At 50.8% G+C, this 19,456-nt stretch overlaps 1 pseudogene; it reads left to right on the plus strand.

Annotated features, from left to right (window-relative positions):
- Positions 1 to 8,128: 8,128 nt before the first annotated feature.
- On the plus strand, positions 8,129 to 10,173 carry LOC136542662 (cytochrome P450 709B1-like; annotated as a pseudogene).
- The last annotated feature ends 9,283 nt before the right edge of the window (positions 10,174 to 19,456 follow it).

Consider the following 19,456-nt stretch of genomic DNA (forward strand, 5'->3'; position numbering starts at 1 on the left):
ATTCTGCCATCGAGTTTTTAGCTCGAGTGATAGGAATGGAAAAAGTGTCTCTCTCCAACTTTACGCTCAGATCCCCTGATGATGGTGGTTCTATAAAGAGCTTTTCTAGGGGATGCCCTATCATGATGTCAAAATCCTGAATGTTAAAGACATGGAAGTCGAGAGCCATTACGGCATCATCGTGATGAATTGTGGTATTGTGCATAATTCCATGTCCTTTTAGGATAGACCGTGGTTTATCTCTAAAAGTTGTGTTTGTCGGAGCAAGGGGTTCATTGCCAAAATAGGCAGATGCAAAAGATGCAGACATCAAATTTGCTCCAACAGTGGGCGAGTAAAGCACATCCACCATTATTCCAAGAACCTTGCATCAGATGGTTGAAGGAGGGACGTGAATCTAAATTTCTATAGAAGAACGCTCTACCTCTTCCACCCATTCAATGCTCATGATAGCAGTCAACTCCTTGATTGATTCTCTAAGGGATTCTTTGTCTAAAGGTTCATGAGGAGTGACAGAAACTAGTGGCTTCTTTTGACATGAGTATTTCGAGGTGTTTCTGAAATCATTGAAAAAGTCATCCTCGAAGTACGGAAGGTCCGAAGGTTGGAAACCTTCCTTCGGATCTTCTGGTTTGGGTGAGGGTTTCTCTAAAGGTGTGGGTTCGGCCTCAGCCAAAGAGACTTCCTCATGAAATTGCTCTGGTTCTATTTGGAGGGATTCTAGCAGGGGAGTGTTCTCTAGAATGCGGTCTAGGAGAGCTTCTCCTTCCACCACGGTTTTGTGGGTGAAAGAACCTCCAGCAGCTATATTAAGCTGTAGGGCAGACTCCTTGCTAAGTCCTAGCAAAAATGTTGTAATAGCACATGGCTTGGTATAGAATAGTCTGGGCCAAACCTTGTTAGGATTGAAAAATGGTCCCAGGCTGTCCTATGGTTTCCTTCTCTTTTTGTTGAAAGTTAAGGATCTCTTGTCGTAGGGCAGTGATTCGGGATATAGGGAAGAACGCAAGACATAATATGTTCCTTAGTTCTTTCCAATCACCAGCTACCTTCCCTACGTTGTGGGCGTATCATTGTTTTGCCCTCTCATCAAGTGAGAAAGGAAACAACTTCCACCGAAGAGTTTCTTGATACAAGCCCGAGATGGTCAGGCAAGCGCAGAGCTGCTCAAACTCCCTTAGGTGATGGTAGGGGTTTTCATAATCTAATCCCAAGAAGGTCTATTCCTAAACCATGGCTATGAAGCTAGGGCGGAGTTCGTAACTAGAAACTGTGATTGGCTTCGATGATTGTGGTGGTTCAACAAACTCGCCCCTAGGAGCGGAAAGGTTTTGAATGGTAGGTTGCTCCATTAGAAAAGAGTAAAAAGACAAGAAAGGTAAAAACAAAGGATACACGAGCAAACTAGGTTTGGAGACTAAAACAACAACCGTTCCCCAGCAATGGCACCAGAAATGCTTGTTGGTGCTTCTTAGCGTAAGCAGAAAAGTCCACAAGCACATAGAAGTAATGTTGTAGCACTTCACCCGGTGGTATTTAATGTATCATATTTCCACGAGGAATGAAGCTGTAAGAAGTCTCTTGGCTAGTCTACCCAGGAGAACAAGAGGAAGGATCACTCGGGTAGTGAGGTTCTTCTAAAGATTAGAGAACCTAAGAAAAGGTAACTTTGCCACTATAGACTTGCTTCAGGCACCAGCTTACGCTTGGTGTGCCGGGAAATACCGGCCTACGCCTCTACGTCGTATCCAAACGTGGGGGTTATGAAGGACGGATAGAGTTGTCACCACCTGCCGCCTATCCCTCACCGGGGGATGCGAGGCAAACAAAGGTGACTTCTAGCTTAGACACCACGTCTACGCTATCGGTCACTTCTCCAGCATTGGCCAAGAACTTCTATCTTTATCAGGAGTCCTCTACTAGAGTATTCGTCCAGGGGACGAACGACGAACCTGCAAGCTCTTAATGAACAAAGATAACTTTCTTAAGAACTCGATATCAAAAGATGAACACGAACTTCTTAATCCAAGTTGTAAGATGATCGTAGAGGTACAAGTGTAAAGGGGGCTCACAAGTCTGGCACTCCGTCCACCCGATGTACAAGGCTTGCCGAGTACGAGAAGTAGAGGGAGCCGCTACTCCGCTATTCCTCTAACTCTTCCTCACTCACTCCCTACTCTAGTCTAGCTAGAAGCTAATGGAAAAAAGTGGGTGCTCTTGCTCTTCTTCTCCAAGTGTATGATGATGTTGAATGTGAAGAAGGGGGACTCCTTTTATAGCTTGAGGAGGTCGGTTTAGAGAGGTATTTTAGGAAAGCACCCATGCAACCGACCTCCCCATGCATTGAATGCACCGCCTGAGGAAGGTGGGGCCAGGCTGAGCTGGGGGCGGTGTGGGCGCACCATGGGTGCGGCCACACCCTTGGCCAACCCACTCGCCACCACCTTGCTCTGGTGGGTTGCTGGCTGGGCCTGGATGGCTCCCACACTGGTGCTTGGCCCAAATTCAGAGATTGAATCGGCTTTGCTTGTGTTTCGATGGAATGCGCCTTCTTTGTTGCGCATTTTAGTGTGTTTTCACGTGTTGCCCTGCAAAACATATTTTTACCAAAACTCGTGGAGAATGTTAGTTAAAACCCTATTTCTAAGTTTTGGTTCTTATATTTGTTTATTTCGTATAACTATTGGTGGTATAAATATGAGTTAAGCATCGCCAACAGTGGGGTGTGCGACGGGCGAGAGAGAGGAGCGAGAGCGAGTGGCTTAGATGGGGCGCACAACAGGAGGGAGCCAGGACCAAGCGAGCATGCGGCGTAGGGTGGGGCACACGGTGGGAGAAGGCCACAACAACGAATGAAGTGAGGCGCGGCGTCCGGATAGGACGGACACCCGTGGCCAAGCATTATCGTTGAAAAAATCATGGAGACATCAAAGGTAAAAGGCCCAGCCCTTGGCGGCTGGCCTAGTGATGTTGCCCTGACTCGGTGACTCCGACTATGAATGACACGAAATGATGAGCTCCCTTTATCCCTCGAACGTATGAACGACACGAAATGATGAGCTCCCTTTATCCCTCGAACGTTTGGACAAAAGACTGCTAATTACGTGCTCATGTTGTTTTTATCTACTCAAGTATACTATTATACTAATATTTGGTTAACTTGAAGTGTTTGCACATTTATGCACACTTCAAATATTGACACCAAAAGGAAGATGCAGGGATGAAGAGTTCCTATGGCATTCACATCACCGTTAGAGCACCTCGGCCCCGCACCTTAACTCCCATTAACACCGAAAGGAAGGCTGACCCCTACACTTCTCCCCATGCCCAACATTTCCCCTAGGGCAACATCTCGACGGGGAGATTCAAGATCTCCACCGGTAGGCTAATGACGTTAATGAAGACCTCATGTGCGATAAGGGCCCTTTTGGTGGCAAGTCTCCGACAACCGGACCCTTGAAAGGGCTCTCCTCCATGGTTGCACAGGAGGCATTGTAGCCTATGGTACGACAGATGCTACCTCCCACCTACTTAAGTCTATCATGGTGTGGTCTGGCAGCACCGGGGTCCTCTGGCAGAGGGGAATTGAGACCTGGTTTGTTGTCGGGAGGTTGCCCGAAAGCAGCGCAGGCATCACCATTGGCGCTAGAGTCACCCATGGCCTTAGGCTGTCCGCACCGTGGCCTGTAACCAGGCCTGCAAATGGCGCAGCAACGCCTCTATCGCGCGCAGCGCGCACCTGCATGCGGCACGCAACGGGGGCGGTCTACTCGTGGAGGCCGCGCTGCCGGCCGCTATGCGCCTCCCGAGGTGCCTGCGAGAGAGAAAGAGAGCTAGGGAGAGAGAGTAAGGGGAGAGAGAGGAATAAAATATGGAATAGTGGGTATAGAGTATGTGATAGAGGTAATATGAATGTAGAAGAAATAAGTATAGAGTAGAGAATCTCGATGACTAGGATAGAATATTTCTTTTAAGAGATGAAAATAGAGGTCGATGAGTGCGGATAGTCTTACCTAATCCATGGGCTGCCGCGCCGGGGACGCGATGAGTGCCCGCTGCCACAATGAGATACTGCACACTAGGGGCTCAAGCCCCAAGGTCTCTCCACCACTACGCCATGCCTCTAGATACGTGAGGGTGGCAGGACATCCTACCATGGGACCACACAAAGTTGCGGTGGTCAAGGAACCTGCGTGAATTTTCAGCGGCACCGAGGAAGCAGATCCCCATTGTCATGTTGGACCGTCCCCTCAATCATCTCTTGAAGGGCAGTGCTTGCGGTGCCTCGCGAGGGACCACAAGGTCGCATCATGTCGTGACCCACCGAGGTGCTTCTGCTGCAATTGCAATGGGCACTACCTATACAATCACTAGCAAATCAAGGATCGCTTCCAACCAACCTACCAATGACCTAAGGGATAGGTCGCACCTTCAATAGCGACCCTGCTTCCTCGATGACTTTCCACCACTCGTTGTGACTTCCATGCAGCAATATGTTCATGAGAGAACCGCCATCTTTGACACTAGGATGACAACCACAAGTCCAGCGACCGAGTCCAGCATTGCCACGACACTGATGACCCTTCGTTGCGTTGTAGTTATCGCACCAATGCCCTGGGACGTGGATGGAAATGTACTTTCTAGGAACCGAGGTCTCCTCCTGTGGCTAACTATGATTCGTTGATGGATCCATGAACAAGCTCACATCGCTATCTCCATTGCCCTAGTAATGGGAAAGGTGTGCTTCTGAAGATCTTATGCTTTTAGAGGCTAGCCTTGGCCATGAGTACTGTGGCTGAGTTGAGTCAAACAACGTCATCTTTATTGAGACTAGCGTGCCTCTAACTACATGTGAGTCTCTTCCAAATATTCACATGCTTGAAGCTCAGTGAGAAGAGGAGGATGGGACACCTATGGCCCTGAAGGACTGCATTAGCGCCAAAATAGCTTATCTGATGCCTGTTCTAGTCAAGATTCCGATTGACAACAGTCCAACTGACTCAACGCTACTGATATTAACCACATCGGTAAAAGGTGGGCCTTCTTTAGTGCCAGTGGAGCGAAGGGCACAACACCGCCTAACCCGGCAAATAGAAATGCTCAACACTAGGTCCGTGTTGAAACAACTATAGATAAGACTAACAGGCTATATTTGATAGGTATAAGGGACGCCTCCTCCACACATGTGACTACGGCCTTGCGGCTCTAGTCAACGTGTGTAATGGTTCATCTAAGAAAACTCATGTTATGCTAGCTGGAAAAGAAGTTGGAGAAGAAGATGAGTAGGAGAGACGTAGATATTTTATCCTTTTATTTCTTTTTTTATCCCTAGATTGTGAGTAGTCTATTAGTTTTCCCATCTTGGTCGGTAATCCCTGCCGGGCCTGTTTGGATCCACCCATCTAAACTTTAAATCTCTAAACTTTAGAGCTAAAGTCTCTAAACAGGTGATCTAAAGTTAGCTCTAAACTTTAGCTCACCTCACATTAGAGCTTTAGAGCTTAAAACTGAGTTAAAATCTCTAAACAGGTGATCTAAAGTTAGCTCTAAACTTTAGCTCACCTCGCATTAGAGCTTTAGAGCTTAAAACTGAGCTAAAGTGCTCTAAAATTTTTACACTCTAAAGTTTAGAGAAGGGTAGTCGTGTTACGCCTCTAGGGCATTTATCTCTATTCTGGATCATTAAAAAAAGCATCCATGTTTCTATTGTTTTTCAGAAGTTTTAATATCCATCTTTTCTAGCGCGCCCGAGGCTTAAAGGAAGAGTCCGACGTCAGTAATGTTATGATTTTATTGATTCATTGAGGTAGGTAAAAATGGTGGACTTGGACTTGCGATCACCGGTGACATCCCATCTAGGTCATACCAAATCAACGAACAATATTTTTTAGCTAGTCTTTTCAGCGAAGCGAAATGAGCCTTAAAATACTACTCGTTCCAAGAAGGCGAGTACATGCACTGCAGCGCAGTTGTAGTCGCCTTCAGGCTTTAGCTGTCCTACTCTTGTCTCTGTCCCGTACTTAAAGGTGGCAACGGGCAATATCAGCGCGGATGGTGGCTTCGCACGCCCGCGCCCACGGGCAAAATCTTGTGCCCGCACCCGTGCCCGCCACCCGCCACGGGCCGCAACTTGTGCCCGTGCCCGCTATCCGCGGGCAAGGCTCGCCCGCGGGCATGCCCGCATACCCGCCAGATGGGGAAGACAATGGTGGCCTGCAGGGCGGAGATGGCGTCCAGCGCGGCCGGGACGGCGGCCTGTGGGGTGGAGATGGCGGCCTGTGGGGCCAGCACTCCAACAGTCGTTGCCCGGGAGACGTGTGGGCTGCGCCGTCGTCGAGCCCCAGCCTAGAGCGGGCGGTGGCCGAGCGCGCTACGCGCCTGCGCGGTCGCGCCGAGCCCCTGGATGAGCGGCGAGCGGGAGGGGGTTGGAGGCCAGTGGAGCACGGGGCGGGGCGGCGGGCTACGGCGCCGCGACGGTCGCAAAGGGCAGGGGCGCGAGCAGACTGGCCGCGGCGCAGTCGCGCAGTGCGATTCCGCGAAGGGATGCGTCGCGGGCGAACCCTGGTTGCGGCGCTGGGGTGGCCGGATGGGGATTCTAGGGTTTCTGTCTTCCAATATATACTTGGTTGGCCGTGACCCCACATGTCAGGTAGGTAAGGCGGGTTTGCGGATACGGATAGGCTATTTTCTTACTCGTTAACAAATGCCCATTGGATTTAAAACTCTGCCCGCACCCGTGCCCGTGGATGCACTCTGTCGTCCGTATCCGCGCCCGTCGGGTTTGATATCCGCGGGTACGGGGGTATTTTGTGCCCGTTGCCATCTTTACCCGTACTCCCGTCCTTCTAGAAACAAATATCGGCGTAACAAAAAAGGTCATAAGATTCTTGAAAATCCATGGGCGCGTCAACAGGGAAAGGACTCAGCCCTGGGTCAGTGCTGTTGCCTCGACTAGTTAACGACGACGCAAGCTGCAAGCAGGTTCCTTTATCCCTCAGAACGTGCTCGTGCTGTTGTATGGTACGCACTCAAAAGTACACTCTGTTATATCAAGTGCTTGCACGTTTATATGGACACTTTAAATACCGACACCGATACTGAAACGTGACGAACTGATGATCGATATTCAGTCCAAGACACTTTAAATACCGACACCGATAGATACTGAAACGTGACGAACTGATGATCGATATTCAGTCCAAAGTACTCGTTCCAAATTATAAGTCGCTTTTGGTTTCCATATCGTAAGTTTGATTTGATTTGTAGAAAATACGTACAACGATGGTATCTTCAAATAAATTTATTAAAAAACTAGATTCACCAATCTTTCCGATGATACTAATTATGTACCATAAATATTAATATTTTTTAATATATATTTTATTAAAATTGTTTTTCGAAAAGCAAAAACGACAAATATTTCGGAACGAAAGGAGTATTAGAGTAAATAATCATGCGTATGCGTGTGATGAACTGTGTTAGAGTAATCATGCGTCGGCCACAACAATTAAGAAATCCCACCATCCACATGCAACTGCAATATATTCGCATATTCAGTCCAAAGTACTAGTAGGTGTGGAGCATCATTTCGTAACGTTTGTGTATTACGGCCCGACCTTCCAGAAACCGGAAGAGCGACGCGGTTTTCCATGTCGATGTGGACGTCAATCAAGCGGTCCTGCTCTTGCAAACGAAAACGCCCGTTCCCACTTGCATTCTGCTCGCATCACCACTGATCTCACCGGCCCCGACAACCCACCAAGCGCCCCGGCGACTAGGGACCTGTTTAAATCAGGTGTAAAGTTTTTGTTGTCACGTTAGGTGTGGCGTGTCGTGTTCGGATTTAATAAAAAAATAAATTACAGAAGTAATTCACGAGATAAATTTATTAAGCCTAATTAATTCATCATTAGTACATGTGTTATTATAGCACCACATTGTCAAATCATAGACTAATTAGATTTAAAAGATTCATTCCATAAATTAGTCGTAAATTGTATAATTAATTATTTTTTATTCTATATTTAATACTTTATGCATATATGCAAATATTGAATAGGACATTGAGTAAACTTTATAAATAGCACCCTCCACCCTCAGCATTCATTCCACACAGACAACCTCACCTCCGATCCAAAGTGTCAGCAGAAAAACAAGCTTTCTTTCAACCCAGCAAGAAAACCAAGAGATCTAGCAGAAGATTTCCTACTCGGCCGCGCGCACGTGCAAACCCGACTGACTGAGACTCTGAGAGGTAGCAGCTCGGCAGTGACCGCGAGCCATGGGAGTGGCCTGGATGGTGGCGGCGGCCGTCGTGGCGGTGCTGGCGTCGTGGGCGTTCAACGCTCTAGTGCACCTCGTCTGGCGCCCCTACGCCATCACCCGGAGGTTCCGCGCGCAGGGCGTGCGCGGGCCGGACTACAGGTTCTTCACCGGGAGCCTCGGCGAGATCAAGCGGCTCCGAGCCGAGGGCGCCGCCGTCACGCTGGACGTCGACGACCATGACTGCATCCCCATGGTGCAGCCGCACCTCCGCAAGTGGATCGCGCTCTACGGTACGTCGTCGTCAGTCGTCACAGACCTGGTGGCTGGCGTATTGCGTCCTTCGTCGGCGCTCGAACGCTTTCTTGGCAGGATTGTTGTGTTTCTTACTTACGAGGCTCCGTGCGTGGCTGCAGGCAAGACGTTCGTGTACTGGACCGGCGCGAGGCCGAACGTGTGCGTGACGGACGTGAACGTGGTCAGGCAGGTGCTCTTCGACCGCACCGGCCTCTACCCCAAGAACCTCATGAACCCGCACATCTCCCGCCTCCTCGGCAAGGGCCTCGTCCTCACCGACGGCGACGACTGGAAGCGCCACCGCAAGGTCGTGCACCCGGCCTTCAACATGGACAAGCTCAAGATGATGACGGCGACCATGTCCGACTGTGCTCGCTCCATGATGTCCGAGTGGGAGGCACAGCTCGCGAAGGGCGGTGAAGTGGAGATCGAGCTGAGCAGCCTGTTTGAGGAGCTCACCGCCGACGTGATCTCGCACACGGCGTTCGGGAGCAGCTACGACGAGGGCAAACGGGTCTTCCTGGCGCAGAGGGAGCTCCAGTACCTGGCCTTCTCCACTTTTTTCAACGTCCAGATCCCAGCCCTCAAGTACCTCCCAACCGAGAAGAACCTCCGGACATGGAAGCTGGACAAGCAGGTGAGGGGATGCTCATGGACATCATAAAGACCCGCCTCGCCAACAAGGACACCACCGGCTACGGGAACGACCTGCTCGGGCTCATGCTGGAGGCCTGCGAGCCGGAGCACGACGAGACGCCGATGCTGAGCCTGGACGAGATCATCGACGAGTGCAAGACCTTCTTCTTCGCCGGGCACGACACCACGTCGCACCTGCTCACTTGGGCCTCCTTCCTGCTCAGCACGCACCCGGAGTGGCAGGACAGGCTCCAGGAGGAGGTGCGGCGGGAGTGCGGCGACGAGGTGCCCACCGGCGACGCGCTCAACAAGTTGAAGCTAGTCAACATGTTCCTCCTGGAGACGCTGCGGCTCTACGGCCCCGTGTCCCTGATCCAGAGGAAGACAGGATCAGACCTCGACCTCGGCGGCATCCGGGTACCCGAGGGCGCCATCCTGACCATTCCAATCGCGACGATCCACCGCGACAAGGAGGTCTGGGGTGACGACGCCGGTGAGTTCAAGCCGGAGAGGTTCGAGAACGGGGTGATGAGGGCGGCCAAGTACCCCAATGCGTTGCTGGCTTTCTCTAGTGGGCCAAGGTCGTGCATCGGTCAGAACTTCGCAATGATCGAGGCCAAGGCTGTGGTCGCCATGATCCTGCAGAGGTTTGAGCTCGAGCTGTCCCCAAAATACGTCCACGCGCCCATGGACGTGATCACCCTGCGCCCAAGGCACGGGCTCCCCATGCTCCTCAGGCCCCTGGTCTTAAGAGTACGAGTAGAGTCGCATCATATGGTCAATTGGTCATACCAGAGTAGCATATTCCATTTTGTAGTTATTTTTTCTACACTAGATTATGTTATTTTTGAACCCGTCTACTTTAAACTAATGAATGTTCTGAGGCTATTAGCCCCCGGGTGTTTTGAGTAATTGAGTTGACCAGGGCACAGGATATAGGGAACAAGAAAAAAATGAGTGTTCTAAGGAATCCGACAAACAGTCTTTAGAGCATCAGATTAGAATTCAGTATGCAAATGCATCACAAATTAGATCTTTTACTATTGCAAGTTGCAACTTGCAAGGCAGCAGAACCGCAGAATGTAACATGGCATAATACAAGATCAGATTGACACAAAAAGTTTGATAATCAACATGAACTGATTCAACAACTACGAACAGGCGGACAACAAGAGGAAAATGGTACAAATATATCCTCATTTTATAGAATATTATCAGGTAACCAAATGACTTGTATAATGTTTCAGATCACAAATATTACTAACTAGTATATGATTGTTAGCATTACACAGTTCATATATAATTCACACACTGCAGCAACAGAACCAGACAAATATCGGTCATAGCTGGCAAACAAGTTCATAGTCACCAAATATATTTCACAGAGAGTTGGCAGAACCATACTTAATCAAGGCTCCATCAACCAGCAAATCTTCACACCGGACAATAGTCAAGGTCAAACACTTTCAAATGAACTATTCTTGGCAACTTATCCGGAGCCTGTATAATCGACTTGCGGTGTGCTAAACCAACGTGAATCTTAGGTGTTGTTTGGTTTAGGTCCAACAACGATAATGGCAATGTAATCAGGAAACAGTGTGCTATCCATTACACTGTAATAGAAAACAACATTTGTTTGGTTAGTCTTCGGCGGAGTGGAAATTGTTGGCCCGGAGATCTCCCGCACGGGTGAGCCGATCGCTCATCGGCGTTGCCGACCACACACTATGGCTAGAGGTAGAATAAGGAAGGGAGAATAGAGCGCACACACACAACACAAGCACTAGTGTTGGCCGGAGCTCTACAGAGGATATAGCAAAACTGAACTCGCTCAACTTTACTGAGTTGCAGTGGGAAGCTATATATAGAACTCTACTCATCTAATCCTAGTACACAAACATGCCAGGCTGCTAGACTGCTACAGTGACTAGATGTGACAGCAGGGCTGACTTTGGCGCATGCCCCTGCCGCGCGTTCACACTGATGGGAGAGCAGCAGATTACTTTACAATTCTTCCCCTAATTCTGCTGCTAACCCTAGAACCTCCACCATGCCGATCATCTTGTTCAGCTCCGTGAACTGAAGATGGCTGAGTGGCTTGGTGATGTCGTCCGCGAGTTGCCGACCAGTTTTGACGAACTCAATGACGATCTGTCTTCGATCGACACAGTCCCTAAGGAAGTGGAACTTGGTGTCGATGTGCTTGCTACGGTCGTGTAGAACTTGATTCTTCGCGAGGGCGATGGCAGGCTAGTTGTCCACCATCAGTGCTGGTGGGTGAGCTTCCACACCGGTCAGCTTGCCCAGCAGCCGGCGCAGCCACACAGCTTGGCACACCGCTGTGGCCACCGCCACATACTCTGCCTCGCACGTGGACAGCGCCACCACCTTCTGTTTCAGCGACAGCCATGAGATTGGAGTCGAGCCTAGGAAGACGAGTACGCCAGAGGTGCTCCACCGTCCGTCGATGTCCCCCGCCATGTCTACATCGCTGAACACAATTAGCTGTAGCCCACTTCCACCGGTCTTGGGGAAGACGATCCACTGATCCATTGTCCGCTTGACGTAGTGCAGCAGCCGCTTCACCGTGGCCTAGTGTTCCTCTCGGGGATCCTCCATGAAGCGGCTGACGTAGCCCATGGCGAACGTAATGTCCAGCCTCGTGTGGACTAGGTAGCGCAGACCGCCGACGATGCTCTGATAGAGTGTTGCATCTACCCTCGCCGCGGTACTAGCCTTTGTCAACTTCAACCGCTCCTCCATCAGAGTCACGCACGGCTTGCACTCAGCCATGCCGCTCTGCTCCAACAGCTTCGAGGCATACGTGCTCTGATCGAGCGTGACCGCCTCCTTCCCCTGTCTCACCTCGATGCCGAGGTAGTAGGAGAGCGTGCCAAGATCGCTCATTCGAAAACGAGACGCCATCTCGCACTTGAAGCTATCGATGTTCTCCGCACGTGCGCCGGTGACGATCAAGTCGTCCACATACACGCCGCCGACGAGCTCCTCCTTCCCCCATCGCCGCGTGTAGAGAGCGTGCTCGGTTGCACACCACGTGAATCCAAGCTCGCCCAGCATGGTGTCAAGCTTGGCGTTCCACGCTCGCGGGGCCTGACGCAGCCCGTAGAGCGCTTTGCGTAGTCGGAGCACCCTGTGCTCCGCTCCCTTGATGGTGAAGCCCGGAGGTTGCCTGATGAAGACCGTCTTCGCCAGCTCGCCATTGAGGAAGGCCGATTTTATGTCCAGGTGATGGACGCGCCAGTCCTTCACTGCTGCCAAAGCCAGCAGCAGTCGAACAGACTCCATGCGTGCTACCGGCGCAAAGACTTCCTCGAAGTCGATGCCCTCGCGTTGGACAAAGCTTTGGGCGATGAGGCGCGCCTTGTGCTTGACAATGGCGCTGCGCTCATCCCGCTTGACCTTGTACACTCACTTCAGGCCGATCGGATGGCATCCTGGAGGTGGATCGACGAACTCCCAAGTCTCGTTTTTCTCGATCGCCTTCATCTCCTCCAGCATCGCCCATCACCAATTTGCATCGTGCTTGGCCAATGCGAACGTGGGTGGTTCCTCTGCACTGACGAGAAGCAGCTCTGGGTCATTGAGCAGCCGACCTGCCAGGCTTGAGGACCCTGTGCCACCAACGATGTTGTCCAGCCTGTGGAACCGCAACTCCTCACCGTCGTGGAAAACATCCACGAACTCTATGATGTCGCTTGAAGGTGAGGCGAACTCAATCCATCGATGGAGTCCCCTGTTCCGCCGGAGTGGTCGGCACAGCACCTGGAGTGCTCGGCACTACTCCTGGACCGCTCGTCACCACTCCTGGAGTGGTTGACACCACTATAGGAGTGCTCGGCACCAGTCTTGGAGTGGTTGGCACCACTTTAAGACCTCTCGACTCTACTATAGGAGCGTTCGGCACCCGTCCTAGAGTGGTCGGTACCACTGCAGGACCGCTTGGCACCACTCCTGGAGTGCTCGGCACCCCTCTGGGAGTGCTCAGCACCCTTCCCGGAGTGTTCGGCACCGCTCCAGGAGTGCTCGGCTCTATTGCTGGAGTGGTCGGCACCTCCTCTCCAGCGTCTCCACCACCGTGGATGACCAAGTGCTCGACGATGAAGGTGCTGGTGAAACCGCTAGCTTCCCCCATGCCCAGACTATCCTAGTCCTAGGCCACCTTCTCATCAAACACGACATCGCGCAAGACAACCACCTTGCCTCCGCGTGGGTCGTAGAGCCGGTATGCCTTGGTACCTTCCTCGTAGCCCAGGAGCACCATCGGTGTGCTCCTATCCTCCAGCTTAGTGAGGACTGGCTTCGTCTTCCTGACATGGCCGATGCAGCCGAATGTCCGGAGGAAGGACACACTCGGCTTGCGCTCATACCAAGCTTCGAACGGCGTCTTGCCCTTCAGGGCCTTGGTGGGTGCACGGTTGAGGATAAACACTGCCGTGGTCACCGCCTCACCCTAGAACCTTGTCGGCATGCTCTTGGCCTTCATCATGGATTGAGCCATGCCGACCATCGTCTAGTTCCGCCGCTCTACCACGCCATTCTGCTGTGGTGAGTACAGCGTGGTGTGGTGTCGCACCACACCCTGACCCGCACAGTACGCAGCTAACTCCACCGAAATGAATTCACCGCCGCGATCAGTCCGCAGCACGCGTAGCTTCTTGCAGCTCTCCGACTCCGTGCACGCCTTGAACTTCTTGATCGCCTCCGCCACCTCATCCTTGCTCGTCAGGAGTTGCAGCCACATTTAGCGACTGCAATCATCCATGAGCAGGAGGAAGTACAGCCGACCATCATTTGTGGCTAGCGTGATTGGCCCGTAGAGATCGTCGTGGATGAGCTCGAGAGCGTCCGCCGTGCGATACTTGGCCGCCTTTGGGATAGGCAGCCTCCTCTGCTTCTCGGCCAGGTAGCTGTCACATAGCTCGCCTACGTACTTGATGTGGGGCAGCCCTCGGACCATCTTCTCCAGCCGACCGAGCGCATCAAAGCTGAGATGGCTGAACTAGGCATGCCACAGCCATGGCTCCTCGGTGTGTCATGCTGCCAGGCACACCAGCTGCTCCACCTTCAAGTCGAGCAGTTATAGCCAGTACCGAGACCTCTTCACCTTGGCAAGAAACCACTGCTCCTGGTCCTTGATCCTGAGGACATCGTCCTTGATCAGTACCTCGCTATCGTGCTCATCCAACTAGCCAATGCTGATGATGCTTGAACGTAGCTGCGGGATGTAATATACATCCATTAGCGCGTGGTGCTCGCCATTCTGGCACCTGAAGATGATGGTGTTGTGCCCTCGGATCGCCACCCTTGAGCCATCACCGAACTTCACCGTACCGATCACGTTGTCGTCGAGCTCGGAGAAGGCTTCCTTGGAGCCCGTCATGTGGTTGCTGGCGCTAGAGTCCTGGTACCACCGCTACTCCTATTCGCCGCCCACACGTTCGAGGTGGACTTGGGCACTCGGTTCGTCGAGGTTGACAGCCTTCAGAGCCTTGTCGTGCCCTTCCACCGCCATCACCACTCCCTTCTCCTTCACCCTCAATGTCGTGCAGTGCACAGAACGTTGTCATCAGGAGAGTGGCCTCATCATCCTCATCAGCCTGCGCTAAATGAGCCTTAGCCTTCTTCTCTTGCTTGCGATTTGGGCACTCCTTTACCCAATGCCCGTCTTCCCACAGCGTCGACAGGCGTTGGGGTCGACCTTCTTCTTCTTCTTCTTCGAAGAAGCCTTGCCGCGGCGCTTGCTATCGCCACCGTGGTTGGAGGAGGCTTCCTCGGACTTCTTTATCCGGGCAGCCCACTCCTCCTCTATCAGCAGCAGCTTACCTCTATCCGTCGTAGCTGTGGCCTGCTCTATGAGCTCGTCCACCGCCCGTAGATGACCTGTCACATCCTCAATGGTGAGGGTGGACAAGTCCAGCATCGTCTCTATAGAGAGAACGAATTGGATGTACTTCACCAACACGGAGTGGAGGTACTTGGAGACCGCCTCTTCTTCGTCGATGGTGATGCCGTGGCTCCTCAGCTAGCTGATGAACGACTGCAGGCGGAGGGAGAAATCCTCCACCGACTCACCATCCTTGAACTTGAGGGTGGCGTATTCCTACTTCAGCAGCTGGGCCGTCGCCTTCTTTGCGTGGTCGGAGCCGACGCGCATCGCTCCAATGGCCTCCCATGCCTCCTTAGCAAAGTTCTTCGCCGCCAATGGCTCCCTGTACTCCGCTGGCACAGCAGCGAGGATAGCCTCCAACGCTGACATGTCATCTTCTTCGTTGTCGGAGCCCTTGTCAATAGCATTCTAGAGCCGTCAGGCTCTGAGCTTGACCTTCATGGTCACCGCCCACTCGCCATAGTTGGTGCAAGTCAGCGTCGGCAAACTGGTGCCGCTGACCTTCCGCACCGTACGCACGATGACCTCCTGTCGTGGCTAGGTAGCCACAGTAGCGCCGTTGTTGTTGCCCATCTCCAAATTGTCCATCATCGCCAGCGGTTAGTCCGACGACGGTGCTTGTACGGCTCTGATACCACTTGTTGGCCCGAGGATCTTCCGTACGAGTGAGCCGACCGCTCACCGATATTGCCGACCACACACTATGGCTAGAGGTAGAAGAAGGGAGGGAGAACAGAGCGCGCACACACACAGCATAAGCATCAGCGTTGGCCGGAGCTCTACAGAGGAGATAGCAAAACTAAACTCGCTCAACTTTACTGAGTTGCAGTGGAAAGCTATATATACAACTCAACCCATCTAATCCTAGTACACAGACATGTCATGCTGCCATGCTGCTACAGTGACTAGATGTGACAGCAGGGCTGACTTTGGCGCCTGCTCCTGCTGTGGCTACAGTGCGGTAGGGGAGCCTTTCGGCGCCTACCCCTGCTGCGACTACAATGCGGAGCAGGGAGCCCTTTCGGCGCTTGCCCCTGCCGCGCGTTCACACTGATGGGAGAGCAGCAGATTACTTTACAGAAATTACGTCCACACAGCTTAATAATCAGATGACATCGGGAGGTGGGCGGTATCAATTTTTCACAAGGCCCGTATCCTTTTCCCTGGTTACCAATTCTCGATTGACACAACTAAACAAATTGCTACGTGATCTAATAATCTAATCGTGGATGGAATAGTTATGGGCCGAAATTTACAGTGTAGATCTCCAGGGAAGTCATCAAGTGGGCAACAACTGGCTTATGGCAGGTAATTCGCACCTCGCGCCCGTGCGTTGCAACGAGAAAAAACAATACCACAATAATTCGAATATGAACGTGTGCTATACTATTAAGCGTTATGTTTCACAGCATCCATGTGTAACTAATCATCAATATTACAGGAATTTTCACAAAACATGAATAATTTCAACTTATAAAAAAGCTACTTCCTTGTAAAAAAAGTTGCCATCACAGCAAGAAAGCTCCACTTCACTTGCAATCATCACCAACAAAACAACCACCTCTACGTCCTGACAAGATTATAGTAAAATTCAAGAGCTAAGCTCTGTGATATCTTATATCAGATTAGTAACAAAATAATTGGGCAAAAACAGACTTCAAAGGATGCTAGTTTGTGACCTTGAGCCTTTTCTCCCAGCTGCTCCATAGAGACTCAGGTAACTGCCGAAGAAAGAGCAAGCGTGCAATAATATGAGAACATGACACCACCCAAATAGAAGCTAAAACTATGTCAGACTTCAGTTTCTCCTGCTCCAGCGCCCTCCAGCTGATGTCCTGCTGTCCCAGTTCATTTCTAAGTACGAAAGTATTAGCTCCATTAATCAAAGAGACTGAACGATGTCTGAAAGACTGAATTGAATATCTGAAAGTCTGAAACTCTGAACCCATTAATTGCCGGATAGTGAGCAGTGGATTAAACATCTGTCTGGTGGTGATATATTTGCCATAACAACATAGATACCTTTTTCTTGTTTCTGAGAATAGAAGATCTGAGCTGGAAGAAGTCTCTTCGGTCCTTCAGTCACTAAATATCACAAAAAAATGTTTGAAGTGCCCAACTGTACCAAATTTTATTATTATATAAAACTCAAGTTCACAAAACAACATACAAGAAATCCTCGCATGGTTCTAACAGTCTGCTAGGTAGGTCCAGTAATAGCTGTAAGACCACCTAGCGCGCTCATCAGAAACGTGTCTTTTGTACGGTTAAACTCTTTTCCTTAATTACAATGATACATAAATCTTTTGTGTATTCGAAAAAAAAAGAAATCCTCACCTGGTACTGTTTGTGGTCAGCAAAGGGACGCTCCAAACTAAGCCGACGACTGTGGGAACGGAGATGGGCACAACGTACTAATACAGTGAACAAACTGCGGCAGAGATCGTATCAAACTCTACTACCAGGTTAAGCTCAGCATAGGTAATCTATGTTTCCTGATCTCTGCCTAAATAATGTGGAAGGGCTCCAAGAACCATTTACTTTGCCGAAATGAGTATTAGCTAGCAGCATAGCTAATGTTGTAAGCCTAGGAGTATTATCTTCGGATTTTATCGATCCACACAGTTCTCAACCATCTGAGAGCACCCACAGTGTATGGGTTTACGCCGGTTCGATGCATTTAATGCATCTATGGAACTCGGTCCTATACACTGCAGGGTTGTCTCCATGGAGCACCGGCTCCCAGCCATCGAACCCACCCCTTCACATTAAAAAAATATATACATAGTACACTTCTACACATTGCGGACGGAGGAACAGCTGACGGTCATTTTTTTATTACGTGGGTCCCACGTATTGAGCCGAGCTCGCTTCTACACATTGCGGATGTCGAATCAAAGAGGGACCCATCTATAGAACCGACCCCGCGTCCATACACTGGAGCTGCTCTCATCTGAACATGGTTATACAATTTTTTTTTCTGAACACAGAAATAAATGTGACAAACATGGCAGTCAAGCAACAAGAGCTAAATGACAGGTTCTTAGCCTCACATGACATGAAGAACCAGTGAACAAAAATCATGGCACAGCGGCACAGGTAACTAAAAAAAATCGACTTTTATGTTCAGAACGGCCCAACAGGACCACAGGCACCATCTCTTAGCCAAGCCAATTGAATCAAATCCCATACAAGCATGCCACAATGGAACGCAATTGTTTAGTAGCCTGCACATACTTTAGGATTTTGCATTGATGTAAAAGAAAAATAGGTGTAAAGCTGACTAAAGCAACCTGAGCCATCTGTGCCTGCTGATTTGCCAGGGCTTGAGAAAGAAATTGTGACTGCTGCTTCACCTGCTCTTACATCATGACAAGCGTTTCTCATTGCTGTCTCGACTCGGTGGCATATTCCTGTTGGGCCCGTGCTATACTCTGATGAGACTCACTCAACCCTTTAACGCTCCGTTCGCGTGCCTTTAAATCCGACTTGATCCGCTTCTTTTTTTATCCGGAACAATGTTTTTCTCTCACAAGTTCCTCCAGATTCATTCAGATTCCTACAAAATTCCTCCAAACGAACGGGACCTGAGTATCCGTACAAGCTCTGACGGTACTAGAGTCACCTGAGGAGGGGCACAGGACGGCTCATAAGCCAATCTCGCAAAATATGTAATAATGTAGCACATCATGTTTTGTTTCCCTTGATTGTTTGTTGCTAGCTTAAGCGTGGGGTGCGCGACTGCTCTGCCTCCACCGCTTCTCGCGTCTGGAGCAAGGCGCCTAGCGCTTCGTACTGATCTCTTTATACCCTCTCAATGAAACATAAGGCTAGCACTTTTTAGCCGAAAATAGAAAACCGAGCCCCAAAATGTCAGATTTTTCTATTTTCGGCTTCGATTTCGGTTTATATATCTGAGATGATCGATTTTCGGCTTCGCCTAAGGTTCAGGCCCAATCGAACAGAGGAGCTGAGAAACCGATGCTAAGCATTGGTTGCCCAAGCAGAATCTGACTATTCCCTTGGTCCTCCCTTTCCTCCCTCATTTTCTGCTGACTCGCCCGAGTAGGCGAGTACCAGCCACTTCTTTCCTCCTCCCCATTTTCTCATGTCCACAAAAGCTCAGGCCTTGGTGGTACATGGCAGTGGTGGATACAAGGCAGCCCACACGTGATTTCTCGGTGCAGGGATGTGTTCGCGCAGAGGCGAGTGGGCTACGACGCGGTGTGTGTGTGGGGTGGGGGGGTGTCGCGAGGTGGTAGGAGCAGCACGGGCAGGCCGTGGGCAGCCAGTGGGGGCGGCAGCCGCGGCATGGCTCCTCGAAGGTAGCGGGCGGCTGGCGGGGAGGGGGCA

The sequence above is a fragment of the Miscanthus floridulus genome, chromosome 3 (assembly GCF_019320115.1).
Source record: "Miscanthus floridulus cultivar M001 chromosome 3, ASM1932011v1, whole genome shotgun sequence".
NCBI classification, from domain to species: Eukaryota; Viridiplantae; Streptophyta; class Magnoliopsida; order Poales; family Poaceae; genus Miscanthus; species Miscanthus floridulus.